The 12,373-nt window shown below is 40.4% G+C and overlaps 1 long non-coding RNA gene across 1 annotated transcript; it reads right to left on the bottom strand.

Moving 5' to 3' along the window:
* Positions 1-8,848: 8,848 nt before the first annotated feature.
* Positions 8,849-10,342, bottom strand: LOC119367461. Its single transcript, XR_005176318.1, has 2 exons — positions 9,854-10,342; positions 8,849-9,730 (listed from the first exon to the last, which is right to left on the bottom strand). It is a non-coding gene; the product is annotated as an uncharacterized LOC119367461 (long non-coding RNA).
* Positions 10,343-12,373: the final 2,031 nt, after the last annotated feature.

Consider the following 12,373-nt stretch of genomic DNA (forward strand, 5'->3'; position numbering starts at 1 on the left):
TATACTAAAACAAACACTACTAGGAAAACGGCTATAGATGAAATGGACACTAATGGTGCACCATATGTGTGGTGCGCCATTAGTATATAGCAATGGCGCACCACATACATGTGCGCCATTAGTAATATATTACTAATGGCGCACCTGGGGTGTGGTGCGCCATTAGAAGTTTTGAAAAAAAAATTAAAAAAAATAGTTACTAATGGCGCAACGTGGGATAGTACGCCATTACTAGTTGACATAGTAATGGCGCACCATGCCCACCGTGCGCCATTAGTAGTTTTGAAAAAAAGTAAAAAAGAAATTAAAAAAATTGTTAGTAATGGCGCACCTGTGGACAGTGCGCCATTACTAGTTTTAACTAGTAATGGCGCACTGTCCACTAGTGCGCCATTACTAAGTTTTTTTTAAAAAAAATACAAAAAAACTTTCATTTTTTTTATTTTTTTTTCAAAACACCGTGGGGTGGTGCGCCATTACTAGTTTAACTAGTAATGGTGCACCACCCCATGGTGCGCCATTACTAACTTGGCCCAACACCGAATGCACCCCCCCCCCCTGGACCGCCTTTTTAGTTTTGAAAAAAACTAAAAGAAAATGATGGAAATGTCAAAAAAATAAAAGAAAATAAGTTTCCCATGTGATATGTGGTCTAGTTGTTGGGAAAATTTACAAATATGAATTTCGACTTTATTTGCAAAATCTCTCCGGAAATTTGTAAAATGGGCATAACTTTTGCATACGAACTCGGATTAAAAAGTTACGGGGCTTTCAAGATCTAGAGGCAAAAAAATTCAAAATTACTAGTGGCGCACCGTGGATGTGGTGCGCCACTAGTAACAGAAAAAAATTGGTTTTGAATTTTTTTTTAATTTTTTTTCAAAAAATGATACGTAATATGACCGGGAAGTTTGAATATTTTTCAAAATTTCATCATAGTCATGAACATGAACAAAGTCCTAGATATCAACAAGGTATAATAGGATTGATATGCTAGACATATCAACAAGTGCTTGTGAAGTGAGTTGTTGCTGGGGTTGGATAGAACTCTAAAGTTAAGCATGCTTGGGCTGGAGTAGTGTGAGGATGGGTGACCTTTTGGGAAGTTTGACCACGGAGTGCGATTTGACCTGAGATTAAGAAAAAAAACAAAAAAAATCTGAAATTTTTTTTTGGAAAAAAATTGTTACTTATAGCGCACTTCTATGTGGTGCGCCATTAGTATCCAGTATACTAATGGCACACCGCTGGTGCGCCATTAGTAAAAAATACTAGTGGCATGATACTAATGGCACACCAGTAGTGCGTCATTAGTAGGCAAAACTGGTGCGCCATTAGTAGGCCTTTTCCTAGTAGTGAAAGTTTGAAGGCTTGAGAAGGATGAAATTACATTACATGTTAACACGGGCTGGACAAAGCTCTTCTCCATGTTGATGGAAGGATAATTCAATAAATTACCCAAAGAAAATTCTTTATAAGCGTTGCCATTATTCTACATTTTGCAAAGAGTAAATATAGATCAAATAATATTGGAAGAAATAGAGGATAATGAAGCTCGGGTGCAGACTGATGATACATAATCAAATAGCAATTAATTAAGTACATCGTTACAAGGCAAAAGGGAGAGAGGTACTGACGAGAGCAATGCAGAGCCCATTATTGTTTTGAGATCGTATGATCCTTTGAGCAAGGAGATTCATCTGAAATTAGTTTTCATACAAGAGAGAAGGTAGGGCACAAGCAGAAATTTAGGAGTTCAAATTTTGAATTGATATCATAGACAGTACCTGACGCTGGGCTCCCAGCAGTTCTAATAGGGGTTTGGCCACTTGAGTAGGGGTAAAGTGTGGTACAGTTGGGCCTGTGTTTTCTATGGCTGCTGATCTATCTGATTTAACAGGTATCACTACCTTTTCCAAATACCTAGTTTGTACTCCTTGAGGATCTGCACTCACCCTCTTCCTTTTGGACATCTATTACGAAAGAACAACATTTGACTGAAAAAACATAGTGTGACGACACATGGAATAGGTATAGAAAATGGATAGGTATGGCATATAATCATATATGATGCTTAAACTAAGTAGATGGTGTAACAAAGTAGAAGTAATGCAAGAGGTCATATGCAAAATATGTGCGACCAATACAACTTTGGAAAGCTAGAGCAAGCACCTTGATGGGTGAATAAGATAGGCCATCCTCCACCATGCCAAGTTTGTTAGCCAGTGGATCGTTCCGCAATACTCCTCTCGTGCACCCATTCTCATATTCATTTTGATAATGTTCAATATCTGACATGCATGAAAACATAAAAACAAGTGAGATTTTCTTTGTAATGCAGAAGTGATTCTAATCCAATACTGCCTCCCTGTAAACCCCTTTGTGTTATCTCTGTAATTCTTTTAAAAGATGCCATGCATGCTGTAATTTGTTGTGTGCATTAATATAATGTGGCCTACTACTCAAAATATGAGAGCTCCGGAAGTGATGACACTTCGCAGATGATAGCTTCAACATATAGTAAAGAAGAACAAGTCGACCTGACCTGACAGATTCAAAATATACTAAGGGAGAACAACTCGACCGCAAGAGAAGAGTATCATCTTAAAGAAGAGCAGAAGAGCAAGTAGATTGAAGATATTACAAGTCTTTCAATACAATGTCGGTTGGCCACCCATGATGAACCAGAGCTCACAGAGAAATACTATTCTTTCCGGTCTCTCCATATGTGGCTCACATGCATTTCGAAACTAAAGTAGGATCATTTAGCTCACCAATTAAACATCTCTCAGTTTTACTTATATCAACAATAATATCAGATATGAATTTGTACAACTAAGCTTGTTTAGCTCGATGGGTGGAGCAGTGCTATTACGACACGAACCATGTAGGCTGATTGTGGTCATCATAAAATGGGGAAAACATAAGCATGATGAGTACAGTGTTGACTGTGGCAGTGGGATGGCAAATCTGAAGCTGCAAACCGCGCAAAGGGTAGTTAGCAACCGATGTTTGCTTTGAAATAACAACTAAGATTTGGTATGGACAAGAAAGTACGGTCAACAAGTGACAAAGAAATGCAATTATGCTGTCTCTCTATATGTCACGACATGCATTTGGAAACTCAAGTGGGACCTTTAGCTAACCAATTAAATGTGTCGGTTAACTAATATCAGTATCATATCACAATCATATTTGAACAACTAAGCTTTCGAATTCTGAGTGTTGTGTTGTTTAGCTTGAAGGGTGGAGTAATGCCAGTACGACAGAAAGCACCTACGCAGATCATAGTAGAGTAGATAAAAGGGGAAAACCCAAAGCATCAAGAGAAAAATCAGGAAAGTGAAACTAGCTGGACCAGTGGGTGGCGCACATGCTTTTCGAAACGAATATAGGAACATTAGGTGACCAATTAAATATTCTCTGTTTTAGTGATATGAGCATCATATCAGATTTGTATTTCAACACGTAAGCTTTGGGTTGAGGTCTTGAGGAGCAGTGCTAGCACGACACGAAGCACCTACGATGATGGTAGTGAATATAAAGGGGGCAAACCATAAGCTTTACGAGTATAGTGCCCGTGCCATGGCGGATCTGAAGGTGCAAACCGGACAAAGCTACTTTACAACCAATGTTTGCTTTCAACTAGCCACTACGATTTGGTACGGACAAGAAAAGTACAGTAAACAAATTACGATCTATTTTCCGGGTGAGATCAATAACTTAAGCACATATGGAAGAGTACCACCTCTCTTGCGACGCCGTGTAGGCCTATGCTGATACGTTGAGGGTGCTGCGGGTGCGATGGCTGTCGGCGGCGAGGAAGAAGACTTTAGATGGCAGACGGCCGGGTCGGGGGATATATCCTGTTGCCGTGGACGAGGAGGTCGTAGGAGTGGCAACGAGAAGGTGGACGATGGCGCCGATGAAGCGAGAGGAGGCGATAAAAGGATCCTAGTCCAGCGCCGTGGATGAGAGAGGTCCATCTCTTGTAGTGGATGACGGGGTAGGGGTAGCGGCTCCGGCAAGGTGGAGGATGGGGTGGCGGACGGAGGAGGCTGGCCGCAGTGCGGAGGTTGTCGTGCCGCCGACGGTGTATGAATGGGGAAATGGAGGGGAGGGGGGGATCTCAAACTTTGGGACGCGCTTCTCTGAAATGGGGGAAAGTTACGAACTTATCCCCCGTTTAAAATTTCGAACATCGCGTCGGTTGGGGATAGGACGGTAATCTCGCATCTCCCAAATATTTGCCGGTAACTATTTCAGTCAAGGAGAGGGTGTTTTGCCGCCCACAGTTGGCGCCCACGGTGTATGAACGGGGCTGACAGGTAGGGCGGTTGTGTCATGTCTGATGGAAGTTACACATCTGCCCCTATTTAAAATATTAGCCTACATCGATTTCGGATGAGGAGTGTTTGTTTTGCCGCCCACCGTGTATGAATGGGGAAATGGAGGAAGAGACACATGTCTTTCGGACGAGCTTGAATCAAATGTGTTTTGCCGCCCACATTTGGCGCCCACCGTGTCTGAATGGGCTCAGAGGCCGTCGTGTCACGTCTGATTGAAGTTACTAGTCTACCCCTATCGACAGCAGTGTAAATCCGGTCGATAAGGATGTACTCAGTGTCAGGGGTAGATAGTAATTTCCATCTCGCAAACACTTGCTTCGGGCAGCCCGCAAATTATAGTGGGTGTTTAGCCGCTTCGTTCAAAACTTGGGAGAATTAGCATTCACGTTTGCCCTGGGACCTGGCAAACTAAATTCAAATCCAATTTGTATTCGATTACGAATATCCAAAGATAATTATACATTTTGTTATTTATTTCTTCAACACCACAACAAAGATTTATTCCACCTTCATATATGATTATGATTTAGAAATGCCATGATCTTCGAATTCAGTAGGTTGGATACACTCTGATTCAAACAGTTATTTCATCCAATACAATATGCTCACACGAAAAACAGTTCACCTTATGTCAATCATACAAGTATTGACGATTACCTCGCCTAAAAAATTCGAATCATTACAACACATGGACAACATGGAATTCCGGACAACATAGGGGGTCTTGCAACATAATCCATTCAGAGACATGACACAACATGCAAGTACAATAATCTAATGACAATTTCAACTGGTATCTAAAGAAGAACCGGGATTACCTTGGGCTTCAGATAGCAGAAACAGCAGGACCTCCTCCGTCTTCAAATGCAACATTCTTACTTCCTCCAATTCTTGGGTTGCTTGCATAATGCGTGCCGCTAATTCCGTAATTTCCAGCCTCAAGATAAAGATTACCTCATTCATGGCAGTCACACCATCTCTTTCTGCCTCTAGTAGAGCCTCAAGCACTATAATATCTGTGCTCAAACTGCTCTCCGGCGGTGTTGCCTCTGAACTGCTACCATCTGGTAACATGAATGGCACACTGCTTCCACAAATAGATTCTTGGGTTGTACATTGTGTCCTAGTGTGAACGACATCCTGAAAGGTTTCCGCTGGACATAAGTAAGAGATAGTTATCGTATGATCCAGGCAGTAAGCTTACATGATAAACGACGGACGAATTATTGCCGAGCATGGCAAACTATATTTGAATGGTTGGAAGCAGCATTAGGCGAAAAGAAATTAAAATGGTAAGATGAAACTAGTGATGTAAGTGGAAAATAAACGACATCCGCCAGTCCCATCTAGTTAGTTTTTGCTACCTCCCTAGTTCATTTTCCTCAAAAAACAAAAAACTCTTCTGAACTATCATACCACTAGTGGACTTTAATCGGGATTAAAAGGGACCAAGTTGACATCCCTAGTTCAAAGGGAGTGTACAACCGCTATATTTAAGTTGCCAAGGCATCTAAGCAGTTGAAATAATCTGAGAAAGCACTTAACAGTGTGGCCTCATATAAACTATGAACACAGTCTTGTGATGAAGTTGAGAGGAAAAGTTAAGGACTCAAATGAAATAGGCATACATTTCTTTATGATAGTACAACAGGCACTGCTGACATATTGCCCAACTCAGGTATAGCGTAACAACAAACAAGCATTTGAATCAAGCAATACAGCAAAGCAGACAACTGAACTATTTGTAATTCGGTAGGATTACATGTTGAGGGCACAAGCCAAGAAAGCAGCCCACTCGCATTACATTTCACATGTACTAAAACACATTGGCTTACCATATGTTGCTGTGAAGCCTAGCTGCTGTTGCAATGTTCTTTAAAAATATCGTCAGCATCCCGTGGTTGCAAATCTAGTTGTTGTAGTTTATTCTGCACCATCTATTTAGGTAAAATTAATTTTAATCGCATGCACTGATCCAAATTGATCATCAATAGTTCATCTAAACTAATGAAAGAAGGGTGTGTGCATACACGACAATATATCTGCTTCCCTCTATTTTTATGCTTGTTCGAGGTGCCAGCCCCAAAAGAACAAATATTTTGCTTGATGGGGTTGGCAGCTCCATAATTAATAGAAGCATCAAATTAGTCATGCAATTTGGAAAGATCAAGAACACACAAACAAGTAATGAACAGAGGCTCGGAGCAGTGATGTAATAGCTAGCATCAGAAAATGTAGGGTAAAACGAACAAAAAGCAGCGGAACCACATGCTAGTTTGCTGATGTGTAATTAAGCATAGAGAACATTAACCAGTCTGATGGAACCAACAAGTGGCATCAGAACAAAACTAAAGCATATTAACTATATCTGCACTGGTATGTAATTTAGCACATGTAACATGTCCACTGCCAGAAGTATGGCCCTACAGGTGCAAGCAGAATAACACATCTCATGAAAAACTAAATGATGCCCTGAAGAAATTCAAAGGTGCGGTGCTTATGCTAGAAAAGTGAACGCAGGCGCCGACCGTTGGATGATAGTACCTGATTCTCGGCGGCGTATGGGTATCGTTGTCATACTTGATAGCTAAGGATCGTCGATGGTGCTTGTGTTGCAGTTGAGTTTGGGCCGGCTTTCGCCGTCGCTGAAGCGGCTCCGGTGCTACGGTTGCGGCGCCTATCGACATACAAGAAAGCTCATCCGTGGTAAGTGAACAGTTGCACGATAAAGAGAAAAACCAAAGAAGTACAAATCGAAATAACCATGAGGCTATAGCGTCGGTAAAGCAAGGCCGGTGGAGTTGAATATGGCGTTCGTGGAGCGGATCCGGTGCAGTGGACGAAGGCTTCGGCGGGCGTGTTGTACAGTGCTTTCGGTGAGGCGGATCTGTTGCCGAGGACAAGGGCTTGTATGAAGGGCCAGCGAAGGGGCGGACGAGGGAGTCAGTGAAGGGCCTACGCTGTGGTGGACGAGGGCGCCGGTTAAGCAGATCCGGTGCGATGGACCATGATGGCGGTCAAGAAGATCTGGAGCGGTGGACAAGCCAGTCGCTGAAGCGGCTCCGGTGAAGTGGTGAGTTGGCAGTTGGGGGTTCCAAGGTGCGAAAGGTAGATCCGGCGGGGTGTGAGGTCCACCGCTGCGGCGGAGGACTAGATTCGGTGGCTTGCCATGGTTGGGGGGGTCGGGGAGGGGCTCTGGGGAAGAACGTTGGGGGCAAAGAGGGGAAAACAATGGAGTTACCAAAGCAGCCCTTTTCCGTTCATGTGGCAGGGGTAAAAAAGGAATATCGCAGGGCTAAACTTTCGGGCGCATGATATTTCGATGTGAGCGGGAAGTTTGAAAGCTTTTGGCGCCTAAAATTATAAGTACTAGTCGTCAACCCGTGCAGCTGCACGGGCTAGTTATTTATATTTTAAATAAGTAGAATAATATTTAAAAACATTGTTTATGTTATATAAGAATTAATAATGAATTCACATAGTTCGTATTAAGCTTTTGAAAGTTTACTTTCAAACATTATTGGTTTTTAATGTAATCATACACCAAGATTATATTTGAATGTATTGAAAGGCATGATAGTGTTGTTATTATTAGCAAATACAATATGCATATTCTCTTTTGACATGTGCCAAAAGCTCATGCCAAAACAAAATTTATGCCGCAAAAGAAAAGCATAGGTTAGCAACGTTTCAGAAACCGGAATGCAAATGTGGGAACATATAATATTCTGATGTTAACGGAAAACCACAAACGAAACTGAACACTACTTTCATGTATATCAGGGGAGCAACATAACGTGCATATTCTTACCATTCTACCACACATGTAACTAAGCATGAGCTCATGAATTACTACAACTAGATAACACCCCGCGCGTTGCTGCGGGAATTTGTCGTACTGCATAGAAGAATGATTTAGTCTAAGAAATAATAACCACATAACTTTTTTTGAACCTTGGATGGAACAATATGAAAAGTCAGGAAACATTGTTTAGAGCATCTCCCTATTTTCTTAATTAGAAATTCAGAATGCATCGCCGAGACGAAAAGGAATGGATGTATAGTTTGCTGAGATTTATCATCTGAGGTGTAAACATGGCATGATTCCTGAGTAGAAGAACATATATACTCCATTTTATTAGATCTTAATTAATAGGGTGCCAGGTTACATCTACAATTAAACCAAAGGATAATCAGATGGGGTCATAGTTGACTCTCAGCGAGGATAGACTTTTTAGGCTAGAATTGTCATCAACACCAGAGCAATCATCTAGTGATACTCTAACCGTGGAAAATTATATTTTCTTATTACATTTGTCAAGTTAAGCCATAGGTTTGAAGAGATAATATCCAAGTGCTTAGCCATAGAGAAGATTGTTTCATTGTAGTTACACATGCGTGCATGAAAACTTAACATCGGTTACTATTGTAGCATTTATCTCCAAACCAGAAACACATCATATAAATAAAAATAATGATAACATTTATCTCCAAACCACGAAACACAATAGCACCCTTATTGGCCCTTATTTGTCATCAAACTTGTACATCCTGCCCAAGGAAGTGTATTATATTCTTCACTATAATAAAACATGAATGTAAACCTGAAGGTGTGGTCAGGCCAAATTATGGGAAGAAAAAACGTACCTTTTAGAAGTAGGAAATGCATTATTTGATGATGGGCTATACTATTACATATATGAAGGGAATATGTAGGAGGAGCAAATAGACATGTTAAGGACATGACTGGGAGTATGAAACCATGTGGCATTTCAAATTATATCTCAGCATGGATGAATTGCATAAAACATGGAACCTCCAGAATGCCTAGCAACCGAAAAACAAAACCTTGAATTTTGAACCTTGGAGTAGATGAACGACAATGCCAGTCACACAATGGCATCACTCGGATATTAGACCGATCTCATGTTATTCACAGTGGAATAATACTGCTAGACAACAACAAACCTGAAAATGAAAAACACTATGTCATATGTTTCTTCTACAGAACAATCCAAGGGAAGCAATAAAAATACAAATAAAATTCATACTAAAATAACATGTGTTTGTGGAAGAGAGAGACGATTGTGCTGCATGTAGTAAATAGTAAGTTTCATATGTCTATTCCTTCAAGAAAAATAAAGACTAATGAAAAGAAATTTTCACCATCTAGTAACTCCAATCAAAACTTTCCTGCAAAAAAAAGTAACTCCAATCAAAACTTACCAGGTCATAGAGATAGCATAATCTATCTTATCTCTTTACACGCTTACCCAATTGTTCTTCAAATCAGAAAGGTTTGTAGGTGAGAGAAATTGGCTGGACTTTCTGCCGGAGAGAAGGTGCTTGGAGACCGAGCGGAGCTGCTAAAAAGAGGCTTCCTACCACACCCAAATCAGAGAATCAATCTAAAGCTAAATCACAAAAATTGCTCAGATCCATGCAAAGAAAAAGGAAAGAAAAATTGCTCAGATCTGAAAAGACAGAGGAAGGAGAGCCCCCACCTTTCCTGCAGGTGATGTTCGAGGATGGCGCCGACGATGGCGTATGTGGATCATGGTTAGCACTGGGCACGGGCTCGGGCCACCGGAACCCACACACTCTATTGATGGGCAACGGGGCTCAGTTTAACCGGTGATCATAGGAGCCCGGGTCGGCAGATGCGTGCAGGTCTGTGGTGGCGTGGCACCATCAGCAGTTCAACATCACCATCCGCTACTGAAGGAGAGGATTTTTTTCGATCTGGTAGTTGTGCAACATCTGATCCGATGGCTAGCTATATACTGCTATTGAATTGGATGCAATAATAAGACAGAGAGATGATTCGTTTGCGTGAGTAAAACTGTACGGGGGAGATGAAGGGAAAGGAAAAATAAAGAGGAGGTAAAACGCCTTTTTAGGGGAAGGAGGAGATGAAGATGAGACGCCGACGGAAGTGAGTTATGATGCGTCTAGACTTCGGTCAGGCTGCTTGTGATTGGAAGAGGAAACGGCGGCCGCTCGCTTCAGGGAGAATTTTTCTTCCTGAGTGGAAGAGCGCGGTAGGTGAAAGACCGAGAGTGGTTGGTCACAGAAAAGAGATTAATTGAGTGTTGTTTGGAAACTGAAGGGTGACGTGGCACTATGGTGACATGGACAGCTTGCATGTTGAGATAAATCATATAGTGGGGGTGAACTTCTTAAGTATATACTCCCTCCTTCCATCTATATAGGGCCTAATGTGTTTTTCAAGACCTCTCTTGACTATTGGCAAGATTAATAATACATGACATGCATAATGTGAAAATTATATCATTGAAAGCTCCTTTCACATACGAATTTGACGGCATGCTTTGTTTAAGTTGCATGTCATATATTATTGTTCTAACATTTGGTCAAAGTTAGTCTCGGAAAACGTATTAGGCCCTATATAGATGGAAGGAGGGAGTAGGATTCTCAAGTTCATAAATACTACCTCCTTATCAAAATATAAGTCCTTCTTTTAATCTAATCTAGAAAAAAACATCTTATGTTGTGATACAGAGGGAGTACATAGTTTCTTCCTGCATTCTATATTATCCTAGTGAAACTCCTAAAAATTTGTATGCACTAAACATCACAATCACAATGACTGTGTGTTTTTATCCGGATCTTAATTGACCTATCCGTTGTTGCACCTCTAGTGTAATATCGTCCATAAATTCACCAGTAGCCGTCACTTAATGAATTCTCTAATAATCTGTCGTCACTTAATGAATTCTCTAATAATCCAAGAGATCAAGTGGAAGTAGTATCAAATGCATCGCACTGGATGCTAGTGTCATGTTATATATGCACACATTTTACAAATTTCTCTTCAAATTGCACCCAAATACGTGTAATTTTTGTTTTATAAAAGAGAAACAATGACCTTGGAGTAAAGGTACACGTAACCATGCTTTGTAAATTTGATAAATAACATTCTAAAGTAGGTATTAAAAAATGTGCACCAGCATGCAACTACTTCCGAGGTAAAACATAGCTATAGCTTCTACAGACTGAGTTTTATATATTCTAATTTTGTTGTGTGAAGTTAATGATTATTGCGAGTTAACAAATGGCATTTTCTCAAAGGAATTATTCATAATAAATATATTGTGCGGATATTAAAAAATGATTAGTTTAGTAATTATTGGCTAGGCAAAACGTACATATTCACATTTGATTGTGGTGTAGAAATTAAAATGCAGGAAAAAAGAGGTAACAACACACACACGCATATTAGAGGAGAGGCTGCTATAAGGGTTACTTGATGAAAAAAATATACAATCCTTTGCATCATAGAATTATGACAGTATAGAGCAACTAAACATATAAGACATCAGACCATCAACTCCTCAGAACAAAATATAATAAGAAGCATTCAGTCCAGTTTAAGAAAGAGACACATCATGTACATGCTAGTGAGTCCATTATTGTTCAGGGTTTCCTCCCTGTTTCATCAAAACTTGATGAAAAAACTGAATACCAGTGACTGGAGAGCGAACGGCCATAACTTAAAACATATATCTGATCACCTTAAGGGTTCGATTTGTATCATGTAAGCTAAATATTTCCAGTCTAAATGGAATTCCATTTTTTGATGAAAGGTAATATATCTTTCATGAAAGACTATCTGTTCATTAAAAACTGCAACAAAAGGTTGACTAAGATATCATCATCGAAGTGTACTGTATCAGGTACAACAAAAAAATTCTCCTAGAACATGCAGTTGACAACATGGGCAAACCTCAGCACAACCTGTCTCAGTACTTGCACTGGGAAGATCTGATTTATGTTAAACATGGAAAAATGAACTTGTAGCTCTGCTGTGATGTGCACACCTGCTGTAACGATGATTGATGCGCCAATGTCCTGTCTGGCACCTTTTATCACATCAGCTACCAATATGTTGACATAAAGAAAATTGAGAACTAAGTATCCGAAGCAAACTATGTCGTAATTCTTATTATTGACATTGTGCTGGTCAATTGGTCACTGACGGTAATCCTTGTTTCTTAAACACT

This window comes from Triticum dicoccoides, chromosome 2B (assembly GCF_002162155.2).
Source record: "Triticum dicoccoides isolate Atlit2015 ecotype Zavitan chromosome 2B, WEW_v2.0, whole genome shotgun sequence".
NCBI classification, from domain to species: Eukaryota; Viridiplantae; Streptophyta; class Magnoliopsida; order Poales; family Poaceae; genus Triticum; species Triticum dicoccoides.